The following is a 7,423-nucleotide window of genomic DNA, read 5'->3' as shown; positions in this document are numbered from 1 at the left end:
AACTTCTGACCTTTTAGTAGAAAATATATGTTTAATCAGTTAAACTAATGCTTAGGTTGGTGACCAAATTAAAACTAACAATATAAATGAAGGATAATTTCACTAGAAGAAATGAACTTTAAGGATGTTTTAATTTTATTGTTTGAAACTAAATTTTTGTTGCTATTGATTATCAACGATGGAAATCTTTTTGACACATTACCAATTACATAATGCAGTTGGAATAGAGATTCGGCGACATAAAATGTTTCATCGCCATGACGATGAAAACAATTTGTCACCGTAGCGATGATAAGTGTCTTTCATCATGATTACTTTTAGTCACTATAGCGATGAAAAATGACAAATATCAATTTTTCATCGCTACTTGCGATGTAGTTTCCACACCCCTTCCCCTTTTATCATTTCTTCCTCTTTCCTCTTTTCTTCTTGTAAATGGTTAGCCACATTGTATATTTTCATCGTGAAATTTAAAAAAGTTCAAATTTTATCAGCTCAACCTCCTTACTTATGTCTCCTTCTCCTTACCTATGTCTCCTTCAATTTTCTAAAATATGATGAAGAAAAAGAAACAAGGGAAATAAATGTTCACAAAATGAAAAGAAATCACTTTTGACTTTAATTTATAAAAATAATGGACTCAAAATCAAGAACATACAATACTATAAATTCATAATAATAATATGCGCCCGAGAAATAAACTAAAAATTGTTTGAGTACATATCATAGCTAGGTTAACAACATTGACAAGTTACCAAAGTTTTGATCACTGTGCAAAATATGACGACACGATTATCATGTCTGATATTTTTTTGAAAACAAAATGTTTCGATCCTACACAAATAATTGCAGGCAATCAAAATTCATAGTGAGCTTTGTGTAGGTAACATGATAAATTAAGGAACTAACAAATCATAATATGTATTAGGATTAGTTACTAGTTATTATTTTGTAACTAAACATTTACTTTTACCTTTACATCTTTGATCGTGTATGGCCTATATATATGGCATCTTCACTTGATTAATGTTAAGGCAAGTATTAAGTTACTCATGTAGTATGGTATCAGATGTCAAATTCGTAACTGCTTTCCTGAGGGTTTTTTCTTTAGCAGTTTTCCCAAGATCATTTTCTTGATTTTCCTGCCATTCTTTTTTCTTGCCATGGCTGAAGACGAGTTCGTAAACCCTACGGCAACTCAATCTTCATCCTCTCATGCTCAACTTGAGCAATATCTTAATCCATACTTTCTTCACCATTCAGATAACACTAGCCTTGTCCTTGTGTCTGAACTACTCAATGATGAGAATTATACCACATGGAGTAGATCGATGACTATTGCACTTACGGTGAAGAACAAATTTGGATTTGTCGATGGCTAACTTCCACGACCTACTGACGAATCTCTCAATTCTTGGATTATCTGAAACAATGTAGTTATATTCTTGGATTCTTAATTCTCTTTCGAAGGAAATTTCGGCCAGTGTTCTATTTGCCGATTTCGCGAGGGATATTTGGCTCGATTTGAAGGAACGCTTCCATCGGCAAAATCATCCTCGAATCTTTCAGCTTCGTCGTGATATTTCTAATTTAGCAAAAAGACCAGCTATCTGTTAGTTCGTATTTCACGAAATTGAAGACTTTATGGGCTGAACTTTCTGCTTATCGCCAAAATTGTTCCTTTGTGGAGGTGTTAAATCTCTTCTTGAGTACTTTCAAATTGAGTACGTCATGTGCTTTCTTATGGGACTAAATGACTATTTAGTCAAATTCGGGCTCAGATGTTGCTTATGGAACCACCTCCAATGATCAATCGCGTTTTTGCGCTGATTTCGCAGGAGGTTCAACAGCGTGCTATTTCATCAGTTTCTTCTACTTCTGCGCCTTCTTCTGTAGCCTCGATGACATTTTTAGTTCGAGGTTCTTCACAAGCTTCGAATTCCTCGAGTTTTGCTCCAAATAGATCGTTCTCTTCGAATCAGGGCAAACGGAAGGAAAAACCGGTTTGTACTCACTGTGGGCTTTCGGGATATACTGTGGATCATTGTTACAAGCTCCATGGTTACCCTCCTGGTTATCGTACTTCCGACAATTGGAATAGTCAGCCACACTCGACTTCCTCTGTTAAGGCTGCTGAATCCTCTTCGAAGTCTTCTTCTTGTTATCCCTGATTCTCTTTCAAATATAAGTGCCGACCAGTGCAAAGGATTATTGGCCTTTCTTCAGTCTCATCTTGCAAAGGTCAAAACTGATTCTGATCAGAGTACTTCACACGTTGCAGGTACCTGTTTTTCTACTTTACACAATTTTGGTTTTTCTGCAAATCAGTAGGTGATTGATTCTGGCGCTTCTACACATATTTGCTACTCTCGTGATTCCTTTATTGCTTTGAGATCAGTTTCTAGGGTTTATGTTACGCTGCCTGATAATTCTCGAGTACATGTTGAGTTTGTTGGTGATATACAACTTGTTGAGAATATTCTTCTTCAGAATGTGCTTTTTGTTCTCCATTTTCGATTCAATCTGATCTCTGTTGGTGCTTTAACGAGGAATTCATCACCGATTGTTCAATTTTCTGGTGATTCTTGTCTAATTCAGGACAAGTTCTCTTTGAAGACGATTGGCAAGGGTAGCTATTAGCATGGAATTTATCTGTTTTCTGCTATCCCTACCGATTCTGCTTGTTTTTCCAATATTGTATGTGTTGTTACTCAGTTGCATTCTGTTAATATTTGGCATAATAGACTTGGTCATCCGTCCGTTAAGCATCTTAATGCTCTTAAAGATGTTTTACCGTTAGATTCATGTATAGCTTCGATGACCCCTGATTGATATGTCCACTGGCAAAACAACGTCGCTTGTCTTTTACTTCGAATAATCACATTGCTGAATGTTCCTTTGATCTTATACATTGTGATACTTGGGGGCCTTACCAATCCCCTACTCATAGTGGATACCTGTTTTTTCTTACCATTGTTGACGATTTCTCTCGTTTTACATGGGTTTTCATGATGAGAAAGAAGTCGGACGCTCTTACTATTGTGCCTCAATTTTTTAAGTATGTTGAAACCTAATTTGGAAAGGTGATTAAGTAATTTCGATCAGATAATGCTCCAGAATTATCTTTTATTGAGTTTTTTTCTTTCCAAAGGAGTTATTCATCAATATTCTTGTGTCGAACATCCTAAACAGAATTCCGTTGTAGAACGAGAACACCAACACTTGTTAAATGTTGCCAGATCCTTATATTTTCAGTCTTGTTTGCCTATTACATTCGGGAGAGAATGTATTCTCATGGCTGCTTATTTGATTAATCGAACTCCTTCGTCAATATTGGGCTGGCAAACTCCTTTTTCTCAGTTATTTGGTAAAGTGGCTGAATATGCTGCTTTACGTACCTTTGGTTGCTTATGTTTTGCTTCTACCACTTCTTCTCACCATTCTAAGTTTCATCCACGGGCTGTTCCTTTTGTTTTTGTTGGGTATCCTCCAGGAGTTAAGAGATATAGATGGTTTGATATTGAAAACAAAAATTTTATCTTTCCAGGAATATTATATTTCATGAGCACATCTTCCCTTTTAGTTCAATATCATTGTCCACTGACTCTATTGACCCATTCCCGGACATTGTTTTGCCAAAAGCTTTTGATTTTGTTGGCAATCCTACCGTTTCTGACAGTTCACAGCCCGTCACTGCTATGGCTAGCCCTGTTATGGATGTTCGATCATCCCCTGATATGAACTCTCTTCATATGTCTGATGGTATTGATGGTATTTTGGTCGATGCTTCCAATATGCCATCTTCTGCTATTGATATTTCACATACTGATGGCCATGTTGATATCTCATCTGATGTTGTTGTAGAGAATTCCTTCGTGCCTACTGCTGGCTTGAATTCTATTGTGGATAATGATGTTGTGCCCGATGGATCTTTGATTCAATAACCTCCTGTTCGCAGGTCTCAGCGGGTCTCTCGACTTCCTTCTTACCTTAAGGATTACCATTGCAATTTGCTTACTTTAGCCCCTTTGCCTTCTATTTAGTCTCGGTATCCTTTGCACAGATTTTTGTCCTATGACAAATTGTCACCGACTTACAAGAACTTTATTTTGAACATATCTACTAATTTTGAGCCTCAGTTTTATCACCAGGTCGTTCCCTTTTCTCATTGGCGTGATGACATGCATGTTGAGTTACACGTCATGGAAGCAAACCATAGTTGGTTCGTTGTCCCTTTACCTTCTGAACATCATTCTATTGGCTGCAAATGGGTGTACAAGATCAAGTATCATTCGTTATAAGGCTCGACTTGTTGCAAATGGGTACACTCAACAGGAAGGCCTTGACTATATCAAGGCGTTCTCTCCCGTTTCCAAGCTTGTTAGTGTCAAAGTTTTGCTTACCATCACTGTCTCTTTGAATTGGCCATTGGTGCAGCTAGACATTAACAATGCTTTTTTGAATGGCGATCTTTTTGAGGAGGTATATATGGATTTGCCGTTAGGCTACAAGCACAATGTTGTTGCTTCTCAGGGGGAGCGTTTAGTATGTCGGCTTCATAAGTCCATTTACGGTGTTATACAAGCATCCTGACAGTGGTTTGACAAATTTTCGCATACTTTACTGCAGCTGGGCTTCAAGCAAGCAAAATCAGATTATTCCCTTTTTGTCAAAGGGTCTGGTGATTCATTTTTGGCTCTAGATGATATAATAATCACTGGTGCTTCTCTATCTGCTATTGATGTTTTAAAAACTCACTTTCATACTATCTTTAAGTTGAAGGATTTGAGTTCTTTGAAGTACTTTTTGGGATTGAAGTTGGCTCGTTCCTCTGCTGGAATTTTTATGTCTCAGCGCAAATACACGATTCAGTTGCTTGAAGACACCGATTTCTTGGCTTGTAAACCGACTAATTTGCCCATGGATCCACATCTCAAATTAAGTGCTTTTGATGGTTTTTTATTGGTTGATCCTTCTGTTTATAAGTGTCTTATTGGTCGTCTTTTGTACCTCACCGTATCGAGGCCTGATATCACGTTTGCTGTTCACAAACTGAGTCAATTTGTGTCTCAACCGCGATAGCCACATCTTAATGCAGTTCATTATCTCTTACGATTTCTAAAATCTTCTCTTAGTCAGGGTACTATGCTGTAGCGGGCTTCCTCTTTTCAACTTCGGGCTTTTGCCGATGTTGCTTGGGCTTCTTGTTTGGATTCTCGAAAGTCTACCACTGGTTTTTGTGTTTTCCTTGGCGATTCTCTGGTTTCTTGGAAAGCGAAGAAACAGAACACTGTGTCTCGGTCTTCTGTTGAGGCTGAATATCAGGCCCTTGCTGCAACTACAGGAGAGCTTGTTTGGTTGTTCAATCTTTTGGCTGATTTACAGGTTTCTACATAGTCTCCTGCTCTTTTCTTTTGTGATAATCAAGCTGCCATATACATTGCCACCAATCCTATTTTTCACGAACGAACGGAACATATTGAGCTCGATTGTCATTTCGTGCGAGAGAAGATTTATGCTGGCATCATTCGATTGCTTCCTATTCGGACCAATTTTTAGCTTGCAGATATTTGTACTAAAGCTCTTCCTTACCCTGCCTTTTCTTCCCAGATGGGAGTTTCAAATATTCTCCTTCCATCTTGAGGGAGAGCATTAGGATTAGTTACTTGAGTTATTATATGGCCTCTTCACTTGATTAATGTTAAGGCAAGTATTAAGTTACTCTTAGATGTAATAATATGCAACTCTAATAATAATTGGACACTAATCTCAACTCCATCATACGCCAACTCCATTGAAAAATAAGGCACTACCAATGAAATCAAACAATAATCAAATCAAAAGCTCAAACAACAAAATCAAAGTCTCGAGCTCCAATAATAAAGCCAAACAAACTAATTCAAATTCAACATTAAACTCCATAATGCAGATCCACCCCTTCACAATCTCAACTCCATAATACCTCAATCTCAAATAGGGTCGGTAGTGGGGATGCACTGAGCGACGGAAGTAAAGAAAGAATCAAATCTCTCCAAATAAGATTCGAACCTATGACCAATCAATACTAACAACAAACTCAAACAGTAATCAAAATCAAACTCTTTAACTACAAAATCAAAGTCACAAGCTTCTACAACAAAATCAAACAAACTTCACATTCAATATTAAACTCTCCATAATCCACCATTCACCTCCTTTCACAAATCCTAACTCCTAATGAATAGATATCAAACATAAGTCACAAACAACAATCAAAAGCAACTCCTCCAACAATAACATCAAGGTCTCAATCTCCAACAACAAAGCCTAATAAACTTCACATTCTGAAACTTCATAATGCACCATCTACCCCCTCCCACAATTCAACTCCATAATATACCCCAATCTCAAGCCACTATTGCTCCAATAGTTAGCTACTTTGATATACATAAACTCAACCAAGAGTGTTTGTCTCGATAATTTTGTATATCCATAGTATAATTTTTGGTTAACTTCATCAAACATTCGTACTTTCACTTTGCCTATTATCACTTGATTCACTCCTAATTTAATGCTATTCATCATGATATTCAGTGTGTATCCCTCACTTGTCAAATTATGTAACATTTATCTACTCTATATTTTGGGTTATGTATATATCCATATAACTAAGCAGACAAAATCTGAAGTTTCCATCCATCTACGATAAAAGGAAACGTTCTATGTGAGTATAAATGACTTTTTTTGACATCGCATCTTGGTCGTTTCATTTCGAAATTTTGACATTTCTTGTATCGGTAACGTGTAAAACCTCTCATCAATATACTTCTTTGACAATTCAATGAACGACTTAACTTCTTCGGTATATTCTTTGCTTAACCTAACCTGGTTTAATTTTGTCAAACTTTTATCCATAATTTTTCCAACAATAGTATTATACAATTTATCATTAACATAATTAAACAAGTGCAATTACAAGTAATATATATATATATATATATATATATATATATATATATCACTATTTTAAAAAAACTCAAAAGTCGTATAAACCATTGTCTAACACAACTTAATTTAGCAAAAGTGAGTATAACTTAGTGGTAATTGACATATATCTCCAATCAAGAAGTTGTGAGTTCGATCCTTCATTCTCGTATTGTACTAAAAAATGGTACCAAATAGTGCTCAGCCCTTGTACGAGGACCAACGATAACTTTAATGAAATGTTGAAACAACCAAACCACTAACGAATCAAGAGTGACTTGAGATGATATGAGATCTTAGATAAAATTTTGATAATATATCAAGATTTTTAACAATAACATTAATTCTTGATGATACTTTATTTTACTATTTTTTTTCTTATTAATTAATTCTGGAATATTTTTGTCAATTGTTTTATTTTATTCTTTTTCTTATTAATTAATTTTGGAATATTTTTGTC

The 7,423-nt window shown here is 36.0% G+C and overlaps 1 long non-coding RNA gene across 2 annotated transcripts; it reads left to right on the top strand.

Moving 5' to 3' along the window:
• Positions 1–1,041: 1,041 nt before the first annotated feature.
• LOC111015634 (uncharacterized) lies at positions 1,042–5,721 on the top strand. 2 transcript variants are annotated; one of them, XR_015790486.1, is made up of 2 exons: positions 1,042–2,281; positions 3,959–5,721. It is a non-coding gene; the product is annotated as an uncharacterized LOC111015634 (long non-coding RNA). The 2 variants fall into 2 exon arrangements; XR_002602066.2 differs by having other exon boundaries at positions 2,599–5,721.
• The last annotated feature ends 1,702 nt before the right edge of the window (positions 5,722–7,423 follow it).

This window comes from Momordica charantia (genome assembly GCF_013281855.1).
Source record: "Momordica charantia cultivar OHB3-1 chromosome 4 unlocalized genomic scaffold, Mcharantia_2.0 BLBB01000004.1, whole genome shotgun sequence".
In the NCBI taxonomy this organism is placed as follows: Eukaryota; Viridiplantae; Streptophyta; class Magnoliopsida; order Cucurbitales; family Cucurbitaceae; genus Momordica; species Momordica charantia.
Note: the sequence above shows the minus strand (reverse complement) of the source record. Positions and strands in the feature narration are given on the sequence as shown.